At 47.8% G+C, this 13447-nt stretch overlaps 2 protein-coding genes across 6 annotated transcripts in view; one reads left to right on the top strand and one right to left on the bottom strand.

The window, feature by feature from the left end:
- The window catches only part of LOC139774244 (peroxisomal leader peptide-processing protease-like), a 61883-nt gene that overhangs the window by 32793 nt on the left and 15643 nt on the right, over window positions 1–13447 (bottom strand). The window lies entirely within an intron of this gene.
- Window positions 1–13447, top strand: part of Itp (ion transport peptide) — a 42997-nt gene that overhangs the window by 15178 nt on the left and 14372 nt on the right. Inside the window, exon 1 of one of the 5 annotated variants that reach the window (XR_011718541.1) lies at window positions 1316–1951. The exons of the other annotated variants lie outside the window; for them this stretch is intronic. The gene's annotated coding sequence lies outside the window, so the exon portion shown is untranslated. Of the gene's footprint in view, window positions 1–1315; window positions 1952–13447 lie in introns of those variants that run through there. 5 annotated transcript variants of the gene reach the window in all.

The raw sequence follows: 13447 nt of genomic DNA on the forward strand, positions 1-13447 counted from the left end.
GTCAACGCAGCGGTTTCGGTCTCATTAAATCCGCGGAATTCCCTATTATTTCGACATAGACGAATTTGCGGCCGAGATATTTGCGAATCACTTTTCCGCTTAAATCAAATCATCCCACACGCGATGCAATAATTGCCGGAACATCATGCCGTTGCATAATGGAATTTCGTAATTTTATCGCGACCGTACTGGCGCGGGTGGCCGACTGACTTATTTAATCGTACAGACTGACGCGCATTTTATCGTTCTTTAATCACCAATCTGTGGCCGCCGATGATCGGGTCTCGAGATAAGTTGGCGAATCCGCTCTCGCAAGATAAACTTTCGTACAACGGGGTCAGTTAGCAAAAATATCTGCGGAAGAAAATGGAACGCATAAAATCACGCGTCCCTCTCCCCCTCCCGCCAAGTATAACGAACGTCAGATTTACGACACGGAAGGAATAGAAGTAAGTAACGCTCTTCCGAGGCGCTCTCGTCTACCTGTCTACTACTCTCTCGTTATCGTAGCGCTACGATTCACTACTCGCGCTCGCGTAACCGCGGCGCGTTCTCCAGTACGCTACAGACAGCGGCGGAGGCTCCGCGCGCTTGTTCCGGGAGTCCCCGGTCCCCGACCCATGCACCATGTTGAGAGTCGCCGCGAGTCTCCCTCGTTCCCTCACTCATTCTCTGTCCCTGTCCATCTGCACACCATCGTCTCGCTCTATCTCTCCCCGCATACGCTAGCGGCCCCGCAGGGAAGGAAAAAGGAGAGCCAACGGGATCGGACAAGGATACGGCGATGCGCACGGTGACAGGGAGGAGAGGAAGGATATACGCGAAAGAAGGAAAGGCGAGAGGAGAGAAAAGGGACGAAGAGAAAGAAAAAGCGCGGTACGGAGAGTCCGGACGGTAGAGAGACCGAGGGAGACGGAGATACACGAGCGCATACACGCACAAAGAGATGAGAGGACGAAGGAGGAACGACAATCGGGAATAACACGCGGGGGGTCTCGGCTCTCTCACGACGGAGGACGACGGACGAAGGGAGAGTGGACGCAGCAAGGAAGGGTGCGCAGGGAGCGAAGGAGTAAGCGGCGGCGGCGCCGGCGGTGGCGGTGGCGGTGGCGGTGGCGGTGGCGGAGGAGGACGAGGAGGAGGAGGAGGAGAGCTCTGGAGCAAAGCGCGGGAAGCAGCGCGAGGGGGGTACGAGAACGACGATAGAGTGACGGTAGAGAGGGGTCCGGGGGGCCAGTGGGGGTCTGGCAAGAAGCGCGGGATCCCATTGGTTCGCGGCCGGGCCATATTATAAGCGGCTGCAGTCCGCGCTAGTTAATGTTAGCTCGAACCTCCACGAGAGACGACGCATCTCTCTTGTCCGCCGTCGTCGTCGCCGCCGCCGTCGTTACTACTGCTACTACTACTACGACTACTACTATACGCACGCACGCCTCTACATAGCGCCGGAGTACCGCGTACCGCGTGAGAGCCGTTTACCACACGTTCACGTACACAGACACCGCAAAGAGAGAACGAGAGAGAGAGAGAGCAAGGAAGAGAGACAGAGAGGGACCATCAACCTGAGAGATAACACGCGTTGATAAGAGACGCGCCGCATCAGAAAGATCGCGATCCTTCCGCAAGCGCACGTATACACGCACTCGATTTCGTCCGCGAGATTCGAGGAGTCCAGCCACGCGTTCGTCGGTCCAGTGTTCGCCGTCGTTCAGCTATTGTTCGGGGACGCGTGTCGATCGTAGGATCGAAGCGGCCGAGTGTCAAAAGTGAGCGAGAAAAGAGAGCCGGAATCCTAATTCGCCAGGGTCCAGTGAGGGAAAGAGAGGGAAGCGTAAGAGAGATAAGACGGAGAAAGGGACCCAGTTTCCTTTGGACACCACCGACGAGAGGGTACCAAGGAGATTCAAAAGCGCGAGATAAACCAGGACCGAGTGCGAAAGCGAATAACGAAGTAAGTCCCGTTGCATCACTCGTTGAAACCTTCCCGCGGACGAAATTCGAGAAACATCTCGACCGTATCTCGATCATATCAGCTACACCGACATAATGATACTGACATGATGTTACATATAGTTTGTAAGCTATATTTTTTTTATAACGCGTAGCGTTTATATGCAGCGACACGAGGACGGATACCGCAAACTTCACTTGTTTGCCGTTCCAATAGAGTCGTGATTTCCAGAATTAAACTCAACTCGCGTGTTGGCTCTAAAAATAACAAAAATAACACTATCGATGAACCACGTGGACATTCCTTCTGAAGTTTTTTAAAGTCTACAAGTCAAAGTCGCGTTAGAAAATCCTAATATCTGTCGAGTCGAGAATTTATATTGACCCTTGACATGGTCCTGATAAATAATCTGTATCCACGTGGACCCCTGGCAGACACAAAAGAAAGAGGGAGAGAGCAAGTTAACGAGAATGATTTGACGCGTTCGCGTTTTCCCGCTTGCTCGAATCGAGACCCGAGAAGTAGAAGCAAACAGGTGGTCGAATAGACGACGATCGAGGCGGCGACTCGTGTCGCTCGTGTCAAACGCTGCTCTTCGCAACTTCAGAGTCCGTTGATTTTTGTCTCTTCCCGAAGAACTCATCTTTGACGAATATATTGAAATTAAGAAACTGATTTTTACTCAACGATGCAATTGAAATGGGGAATTAAGAATTTATTCTTTTGAATCTTATGATTAAGTCCGACAAATTCTGAACATTTATTCTACTACTCTTGCGTTTAAGTTATTTAACTAAAAATTAAATAATAAAATTTTTCGTATCTCGTAATTGTCTTGCAACGATAGAGAAAATATTATCTTGCCTCGCGAAACACGCATTGCTTTCACGTAAAATAGCGAGCGCGTAATTTGAAGTGTTAAAGAGCGCGGTTAACCCTTCATGCACTTGACCTTTGCGCACTCGTGCTGGAAAGTAATTCAAGGGTGGCGGACGGCATCACGATGTTTATTCCCGTCTCGTGTAGTCTTGGTCCAAGACACGACTCGTAATTACATCCATTCTGCATCGATTAGGACATCGTTGCGATATTAAAATTTTCCTTTTACGTTTATCAGGTTTTCGCATTTTTCCATTAAAACTGAAAGCGATAAGCGGCGTACGCGATTGAAGAATAAGCAACGTGCAATTTCCGATAATAAGTGTCTACACACGAAGGCCAGAGTTAATAAATTTCGCCAGCGTTTCCTCTAAGCGGTCAATATTTATATTGGGACGCAAACAAAGTTTCTTTCCTCTGCCTCGGTAAAAAGGAAAGGAAGAAAAAGGCGAGAGCAACGCGCAATGCACTAGGTGACCGGCCATGGACCGCGGCTAAACGCGCGCGCACGCACGCACGCACGGCGGCCTCCTCGCTCGTTTTCAGTCACTCGTTCTCCTTGTCCTTCTATCTCGGCCCACGCGGGTTTCTCACCACTGCAGCACTGGGACGAGATGCGATTTTTTCCTGCGTTCACGGTAGATCGATCGTCGTAGGGTTTCGCGGAGGCCCCGCGATCGAAATCGGGACTGACCGCGCGGAGCCGCCGCCCCCCATACCCGCGGCCCGAGAGAATGTATAATCTCGCTATATCGCAACAAAAAGAAGAAAACAAAAAGGCAGCAGGATCGAGGCGCGCAAACATCGTCAGAAATTTTAAAATCATCTTCAGCTGCATTGCATCACGATCCTCACGCTGGATAGACGACGTTTCCTGCGTGGAATCTTTGACTTGAAAAATGAGAATTGTTTATTTTGGGCGGAACGACGCGTTTAGTTTACAGAAACAATTGGAGAGCGGACTTATCTCGTTAATTGTATTAAAATAATCGCTGAATGAATGCAGGAATAGACGCGCAAGGTAGATGATATAGCTTCAGCCAGCTTATACTGACAAAAAGGGGGGAAGCAGAGAGCGTTCGAGAAAAGGTCGAGGAGGAAGACGAGACGAAACGGTGAAAGGGAAGGGCGTGTGTTACGGGGTCTATCTTTAGAGTTCATTCAGAGAATCTTTTGCTCTCGCACAGCTGGGCGAGGGCCAAACGTCAGCCGATTCACGCCTCGATGACCCACACATAAACGCACACACACACACACACACACACACACACACACACACACACACACACACACACACACACACACACACACGCACGCACGCACACACACACACACACACACACACACACACACACACACACACACACACACACACACACACACGCACATGCTCACTCGCGTGTTCTTCTCCGGTATGTAAGCTAGCGCCCGTTAAACATGGCCTAAATGCAGCGGTGGGGCGCCTTAACAGGTGTGGAGAATTCGCGTTCCGAGGCGTATCTGACGCGATCGTTTAGAGAGGCTAAGAATTCCTATTTTTCGTACTCACGAAGCTCGATTAATTTCCGTTTCTTCTACTTATGAACAGACAATTCATGTCTAATGAAATGTTCGAAAAACAATTACGATCTGTAATTGGCTTGCAAATAAGATTTACAGAAAACAACATTCGACGTGGGATTTAATACGCGTAAAAATGTCAGATTTCGACAATTTCAGAGTAAAATCTCTATAAACAGATAACTAATTCGAATCTATACATTTATGTGTACGTGTAATAAATTCAAATGACTGATCAGTAAAAAGAAAAATCGGGGAATTTGATTCTCGTGATTCATTCTCCGATCAAGAAGGGAAAGAATGGCTACGTATCGTTTACCGATCTTGTGCTGTTTTCAAAATCTTTCGAATTTCGAATACGTGCTTCCAGACGGTTTTGCGCGAATAAAAAGATAGAAAACCGCGAGTAACGACTATTTCGAGGAAGGATCGGAAGAAAAACGATCTCGGAGGTCAACGATTGACGCGTTCGGTGGTCTTCCCGGAAGTACGACCGTAGGCCCCAGACGTAACGGGCCTTTTCCTAAACATTTGCCGATCCAGAAGAAGTCGAGCGTGCGACTGTTTTATGACCTCGTAATCTCTTCGCCGCGCGACAACTCGATCGGTTCGCCAAAGAATCGCGGAAAGGAAGACGTAATTTCTTCGTCTTCCACGGCTTATCTTCTTCAGTAACAAAAGAAAAAGATTTCGTCGACATAACTGACTCCGATACATTCGAAGTAACAGAATTCACGCGGTAAAATCATCTCACGAGTTATTAATCCTTATTAATCTTAAGATCAATGGTTTTTATCATATTTTTAATCGGGCTTGCTGTACAGTTATAAAACATATCGCAGTCCCGCGAATATATCCAACATCTAAGAATGTCTTTTCGAGTGAGACACGGACGAGAGCCCATGATACTGTAAATAACCGCGAGCGTGTGCGAAGCGTGGCAGAGAGGCTTATGATCGATTAAATCCACGGATAGCAAACGCGGCCATAGAGGAGAGACGAAAGAAAGAGAAAGATGAGAGAGAGAGAGAGAGAGATTTCGCAATTTCTTCGGCCGGAGGCCACTCGCCGTTTCTGAACGCTGACATATCTTCAGGGAGATCCGCAAATATCGCGGCGTCCTTTACTTAGCGCGTATCGGCATCGCGAGCGCGACACCGCCTGCTATTTTTAGAGAACGGGAATGCATTTTCCGCAGCGTGACGTTTTATAGTTTGCTTTACGAGTTGAGTCGCGCGGCGCGCGGCAATTGCTTTACGCGCCGCGCGATTCCGCTCCTCAATCGGGTATTCTCAGTAAAGAACGCTCGTTGAAATGTTTAGGCATCGAGCGAGCGTTTCTCGGTGTTATTGACCCCCGTGTGAAAATCGCGGCAAAACGTAATCGAGATGCGCGGGTCGCGAGTTATCGCTACCGATAGATTAGGTGAAGCATAATCATTGGAGTCATGTGTCACATAGAATGTATATAAGAGATACACATACAGCGAGAGATTCTATTTATATAACGGATAACGGCTAAATTTTATAAATTAAATGTAATTAAATCCACAAAATAATTTAATTTTGCCGTTGAATTAAAAGTAAACGTAACTGGTAATCGTAAAAGTAACGATAATCATAATTAATAATCATAGAATCAATTTATGAAATAATCTATAACATAAATTTGTATCGAAACCATCGATATTAAATGCAGTAAATTAATAGATTTATAAATATAAAAGAAAATAATTCTCCTTTAGATATTGCTAATCGATTGACCGTACTTGGCGAGAGATCAGTCTCGTTGAAGTCATTAAGTTTCACGCCGCTCAAGCGTCTCGAATTAGAATCACTCGACACTAGTCGCTGAAAACTATTTTTAGATTCTACTACGACCATCAATGGCCATCGATCAGCGTCTCTCGCGTACCTACATTTCGAAGACAGGAAACGAGACCTATTACGGCGGCTGGCCGTATCCTTGCCCGCGCTGGATATACATACATCTCGCGTTCCGTTACGGATCAATTATTTATCTCATCTCGCGGAGTGATTTATCCGTTTTAAACTTTCTCGGGGAGTCTCGGTATCGCGCCGCCATTCGATCGGGCGTAAATTACACGTGTCGGAATATACGTATGGAGAATCATGGAAGATCACGCGTGATCTCACGTCCGTCCTCTACGCACGAGCGATCTCGATCGCTTGGATCGCTTTTACCGCTGTTTGAATTACCAGCGCGGATCTATCCCTGAGCTTCCAACGATTTGCATATCATTTCAAACAAAAATCGTCGAAAAATAAACGTCGAAAATCTTTTAGAGATTTCCTCATTATATCTTTCACTTTATGCGCCAGATCGATATACTCCTCAGAGACATCGGCTCGGCACGCATATGTCAATAGCTCGTCGAAATCGAACGGAACCTCGACCAGCTGGCCTTCCATCGACGGCAAAGAGCGCTAAAAGAAACGAGCAAAAAGAGAGAAATCGACCTCTTCTTAAACGTATCAAACGACGCTGAATGTCCAATGAATGGCATTCATTTGACATCTTTCTAGACTTTCGTCATTTCGCATTTATTTAAACATTCTCAGCATAAACGTGCGTATCACTGTATGGATAATTAACCGTAGAAAAGTCGTAGCTGCTTCTCTTTCAAACGTCAATCCCTAAACTGCCCCCTTCAAACTACCCCAGCGTAACTTGTATCTCGTTTAAATAGATCAATAATTTCATTTCGATTCTAATCTTACTATTGTTAAAACATTTTAATTACTGAAAATTATTTGAAATACGTGCGCATATCATGAGCGGTATATCCCTTTTCCCTTTTCAAATAAAAATAGATTTTTATAATTAAAGAGGATACGTCGCCAAGCGAGTGTACGCGGGATTTAAATCGCACGAATCGTCGGAGCGAGAAGGGTAGAGATACTCCCTTCGGGGAGAAACCGAGCCGACGACGTCGCGAGAGCGGAGCGAGTCGTGCGCGAGAGATCCGGTACCGCGAGCGGCGGCGGCGGCGAGTACGAAGCGAGAGGAGGCGAAAGACGGAGAAAGGCACGGTTTCTCGTAATGCGAACCGTAGGACGCCAAGCTGTCTGCCGGGACACCGGTATACCCCACTACTTCGATCGCGGCCGTCGGTCGCCGCGAAGTAGTAGTAGTGACGGTGCCGGTGCGGCCGCGGTTCCCCTTGCAGCGCGGAGGAGACCCGTCCCGTGCGTTTCTCTCGTTGGCTCGGTCTGCTGCCATCTAGACACTGTCCTCGCAGACTAAGAGTTCTAGAGATTACTTCTTAATCAAAAGTCTTGAGAAGAAAATTTTAATAAATTCAAATCATTAAAAATGTAGACATAGATCTCGCTCCGTTCTGTGAATGTTATACCAAAGTAAAAGGTAAAATCCGGAAAATCGTCAATCAATGGTCGGTTTGCTTCAATTATTTTTTTAAAAATATTTTTATAGCAGGTTTTTTACGAGTTTTTTATTAGTTTCTTCCTGGCTGAATGAAAATTTGCTTAATTTCGCTTAAAACTAGAACTACAGAGTGTTGTCGATCACGATTATTTTCGAAGACCATATGCTAATCTTGTCGCGAATATTTCTTCGCGCGTCTTCGGTGATGCATCGACCAACGTTTTTACTTTCTGAATGCCGAATGAAGATATATCATTAACGTGACCGCAAAGTATGTTAATGTATCTTCCTCTCGAGTCACATTATCTTCCCGCGCTCATCCGTTACAAGGATCATACGTGGTAAATTATACGGCGACGTCATGTAGGAAGCGGCCTTTCGCGGTCCAAGTTTCTAGAGAATGTCCCTCCATCCCTCTTGATGCCATCTCCACTAGCGATAGCGATGCAACATTTCAGCGTGTGTACATACGCGACGTACGAGTGGAATGAGAAAGAGTTGGTGCGGCAGAGATGCGGCCGACAGAGCCGGTTCTGCCCTATATACGCGAGATAGTACGCGCATTCTTTCGTCGATAGAACGACCAGCAATGAAATCGGTTATTTCTGCAAAAGGATATTATTTTAAAGATCCTAAATATTTAAATCAGGGAATAAGGAACATACAAATCTAGATGAAAAAAAGACTACTGCGCGCATTGACTTTACGTCTTCGCAATATTTTTGACACAAACTCCTCTATAAGTCGAGTAATTTCATTATCTTCTTCGCCAGATTGCCAGTCGATCTCGGAAAATCAGACGACGCGGCGTATCGCGGGAATTTATTGCCTTTTTCTCACGCGCGTGACGTCCTCTTGATAATTCGGATGTCGACGAAACATGGTCGCGGAATATCGCTGACCGATAAGAGCACACGACTGCTGGCGAATTCCAACGCAACGGGGTTAACGCATCTCTAGAGGCTGACGCGCAGCCTAGGTACTCTCCGGGGACCGTGTAAATAAATCGCGCGAATCCCTCGGTCCCTCCCTCCTCTCCTCCACCACCGTCGCTCGCACCGCATCTCCCCGACGTGTATTCACGCCGCGTGCACGGCGCGCAGGAAGACAGAAGGCTCTCTGTTGCGAACGTACACGGTGGATGCTCGATCTAAAACCCGCGGGAGTTCGACGGTAGAAAGTCTCGCCTTGGAGAGCCTGCTCAAGTACAGGGTAGCGAACGCAAAAGGAGTAGTCCCGGCCTCGTCCATAAGAATCTTGATAGTAGCGAAAGAGTGACAGGCGTTACATTACATTTAGAAAGTTATTTGCTCGTTTTATCGTTATTAAAGAACACTGTTTATCATTTCAAAGACCCGTACGATTTATCAGTTGTCAATTCTGTATTGCTGCAATTACATTCGGGTCGGATTTATCGGGCTCGCTCCGAAATTGAACTTGGCGGAGCGACGAGCGGAGATTCGTTGCCATCGACATATACTACTGGACTGCGCCATCCATATCCAAACAGTGTACCAAAATGGTCCGCGTCATAGAAAAGGATAGAGCGTATGTGCGGCCAATCTCTGACTCTTTTCAACCAATATTACAGTGTTGGATGGAAAGAGATAGATATCCAGTAGTATATGTCGATGTTCGTTGCACTTGTAAAAGTACACGCAAAGAGGATCGGAAAGGGATGCGAAAGTACGCGAGCGCGGCGTCGAGGGGATGACGCGGGGTGATATCTCGTCTCGGGCATCTTTCTAATTGCGAACCGCTGCACAACCTGGCCGATCGCCACAATGTGTGCGTTTTAATTCTGATGTTTCGCTTCTCTCGCGACGCCTCTATTCCCGACGAAGGCTGCGGCGGAGAGGTTCGTTGCACCCGTTCGCGTGCCGCGGAGACGCGAGAGACGGTCTGCAGCGGACAACGAGCCGTTTTGTACGCGACTCGCGAAATCCAGCCTCCCTGCCTTCGTCGCAAATAAATGAGTCGGTCGTGACACATTCTTGTTTATCAGTGAACACGGAAAATATTCTATCACATTGATGCAACTGTATAAAGAGTTATCGTAAAAAATTGTAGGTGTTGCATTTCGAAGAAAGACGTTGAGCTTATTAAATATCTCGTCCTTCGCATTCTGCGTTTTTCGTGAAAGATCGCGTCGTTTCTCTTAAGGGAACGGTCCTCCCGCGGATTTCTCGGTGTCGCGATTCCTACAACGGCACGATTACGCACACACGTGTGTGTGTATGTGTGTGTGTGCGCGCATACGCACATGCTTGGCGATCGGAGGAAGGGCGTGAGCGCGCGCAGAGGGTCCGCGGCACACCTGTTGAGCATTCCTTCACGAATGCACGCGCGTGTGAGCCCATCGACGCGGCGCGCGGCTACGTGCGTCACATACGTCACCCGTGTACGCGCGCACGCGGCCCACAGGTGTGCTCATTAATTCCGCTGCATTGCCCGATGGTGCGCGCCGCTCCGAGCGCACCGAGGCCGAGAACAGAGGTTCACGATCGCGCAAAAAGAAAGAAAAAATGGCAGAATCGAAGGATCGATAGCGGCTGATAAGCGTACGTCTGGGAGCGCGAAGGTTCATTCTCTTGTCCGCATACAAAAGACGATAAAATATAACACATATTATACAACGGTATTTTCAAAGGAGGAAAGATCGTATAGGAATAATTTCTTTGAAAAAAAAAAAAAAAAAAAATTATATGATAAAGAGACAGAACATTTCTTCGTTAAACCATGTTATATACTTGCTGCAATAAATTATTCTGATTTTTATGACAAAAAGAATCTCCCAGGAGAGATTTTATTACCGCAAATTATTAAATAAACTCTTGATAAGGTTCGAAAAGCGAGCCGTACGCGGAAAAGTGATAAACCGCGACAACGTAATGCCATGTGACGTTTGATTTACTAACAGGAAAAAAAATCATCACTGCTCTTTAGCTCTTGAGCGTAAGTTACGGCCGTGAGATCTGTGCGGTTAGTGATTAATTGAGATATCGGCGGCAGATAGAAGCGTCCATTTGAATTGATAATGTTGCCGCATGCGACGGGAACCAGTCGTGCCCCATCGACGAGAAATATGGTTATTGACTTGACACATGATTGACGTTTACCGGACACTCTTTGTGCGCGAGCGGGTGAATGTATTTTCACGGCGCGAGCTTTATACGCTATCCGGCCGTCTTTACGATCGGCTGCGGGGATATCTCGGTGTTATCTACTTACTAGACATTATACGCGACTACTAGACTAGCGTATAATGATCGACTCTGTAGAAAATGAACAGAGTTCAGAGAAGGATTACGATCGTCTCCTAGAAAAAAGACTTGGACGTTGTATTATTATTTATTACGCATTAGGAAACGAGAATTGTTGCGGATATGCACAAAAAGAGTATAACGATCATATTTTTTAGTCTGTCTATTAAGTATATTTATATACCGTATATACGCGGTGAACTCTATGTCAAACGAATGACCGCACGCGGATCAAAACCTATGTGCGTAATGCTAATATTTATGCAATGGCCTTAATGCGCGCAACGGTGGTGTTTCTACTTGCCAACCTTGAATCACTTTTAACAATAAAGTCGTGCGGGGACGAACGTGAATCTCCTAGTTTCATCAGGCGCGATCCTCGCGACCGACGGGCGGTGTGAATTTTAATTAAGCGGAAGTCAAATAATTCGCGCGGAGGGATCGCTGATACGTTACCAATTTACGAAATATATCGACGTGTTCGTCCACTCCGTTCTCTTAACTGAAAGATCTCCCTTCCCCGGCGAAACCCGAGACTCGCTGTCTCGACCGCCATGGGTGATACAACCGCGACCCGATATCAGAAGGTAACATCATCGTCGCTAATTACAGACGCACACGGCGCAAGAGGAGCCGGAGGCGGCTGGGAGATAAATCGATTCCCTCCTCGTCGGAGATCTCCCCGATGAGGCTCGGATCTCGCGACGGGCGAGGAATGCCGCGCCGCGAGTGCGTCTCTCCCGTGAGAAATTTCGCGTTCGATTAATGGGCCGAGTGGAGCGTCATGCCGATCGGAATCGCTTGGCTTAGCATTTAATCATCGCGCGAGTGCGCAAAGGTCGGTAAAGGCCAATAGAACCGTCCTTATATAATTATCGCGAGTGGGATTGACGTCATTGATTTTACCACGGTGCCTGGTGCCGCCGTCTGTTCTCGCGCGACGACGGTAGGCAACAAAGCGATTTCGCCTTTCCTGCCCCGAGATCCGTTTCCACGAAAATAATTGGCGGTGGCCTCGATGGGATGATCTCCCGCCTCGTCACGGGCCACAGGTCCTCCGAATTCTCTCCTTTATCTTCTCGTTTGAGGCACTTTTCTGCGCAGCGCGTGTATGGTCTGACCTCCCGATCTTGCCGGAACGAATGCCTTAATGACTCAAGTCGCGTTAACGATCGGATATGCGCTAAGCGATTATGTGTGGTATAGGTAGTATAGGTAGATCATTAGCCAGTCTCCGCAGGAATACGTATTTAGAAAGGAAGCATTATTTTATCCGTATCTGTCGCGAGGAAAATAATTATCTGCGAACTTTGCACACGCGCGATTATATGCGAAGATAAAGAATAAAATTATGATATAACATGTAGTTAATATCAAATATAAATCGCGCGGAACCGTGGAAGTCTAGATCCCCGATCGTTCCTTGCCTATAGTTATGGTAGCCGTAGTCAGTTAATCGCGGTAGTCGATAATGATACCTTCGTGACATTTCGTTCGGAGAAATTCTCAAGCGGTAGGTGGCTTACGTATAGTATAGTTACGTAATGTAACGCCGCCAATCTTACGCAGGGTGGTCCAGATTCAAGTGCATCCCTTTCTTTACTTATTGCATACGACGAACAATTTCCCTTCCGTGAATCCCTCGCGCTCGTAACGTCACTGACACTTTCGTTGTCAATGGAAAAACAAAAATGGAACGTGACTGAACTCAGGACCACCCGGCGTAGGAAAGCGGCGCCCTCGGCTAAGGGGGTCAAAGATCCTCCTCCCCTTTAATAATACGTTTTTCACCGAGAAAAATCATTCGCGGCGATACGGTCGACACACCGTTCTGCGTATCGAGGGCCCGAATCGCGCTCGAAGGAAACACGACGACGCGGCGCGGCGCGGCGGCGGTGGGCCCTTTGCATACACGCGCGCGCATTATTACTCACGTACACGTACACGAACGCGGGATGGTAGGCAGGTAGGTCCGCGGACGTCAAAGAGATCGGCGGGGCCCCGGAGAGAAGGAGAGTGCCTCGTTGCCGCTTGATTTACGGTCCGCCCCGTCCTTTTTTTTCCCTTCCTTTCTTTCCTGGGGGCCCCCTCGTTCCGCCGCCCTCTCAGTATTTTCGTCTCCGTTCTTCGCCTCCCTCTCCTCCTTCCGTACGTATATAGCGTGTGTGCAGCACACGTATCGCATGGCATATGTTATGTGGTACATGGTATACCGGCGGGCGGCGGCCGACCGCCTAATTAGAGGGCTCGCCCCTCCTCTCGCCTTCTCTCGTTCGGTTGCCTCGACATCTTGATCTCTCCTTCTCGTTTTTCTCGCTCCCCTTCTCGCTCCTCCCTCATCGTCCGCGCGCACATACGCGTGTAAAAACCACAATCCCGACCACAG

Source organism: Temnothorax nylanderi, unplaced genomic scaffold (genome assembly GCF_030848795.1).
Source record: "Temnothorax nylanderi isolate EJ_2023f unplaced genomic scaffold, tnyl_v1.0 TNYL_tig0076_pilon, whole genome shotgun sequence".
NCBI lineage: Eukaryota > Metazoa > Arthropoda > Insecta > Hymenoptera > Formicidae > Temnothorax > Temnothorax nylanderi.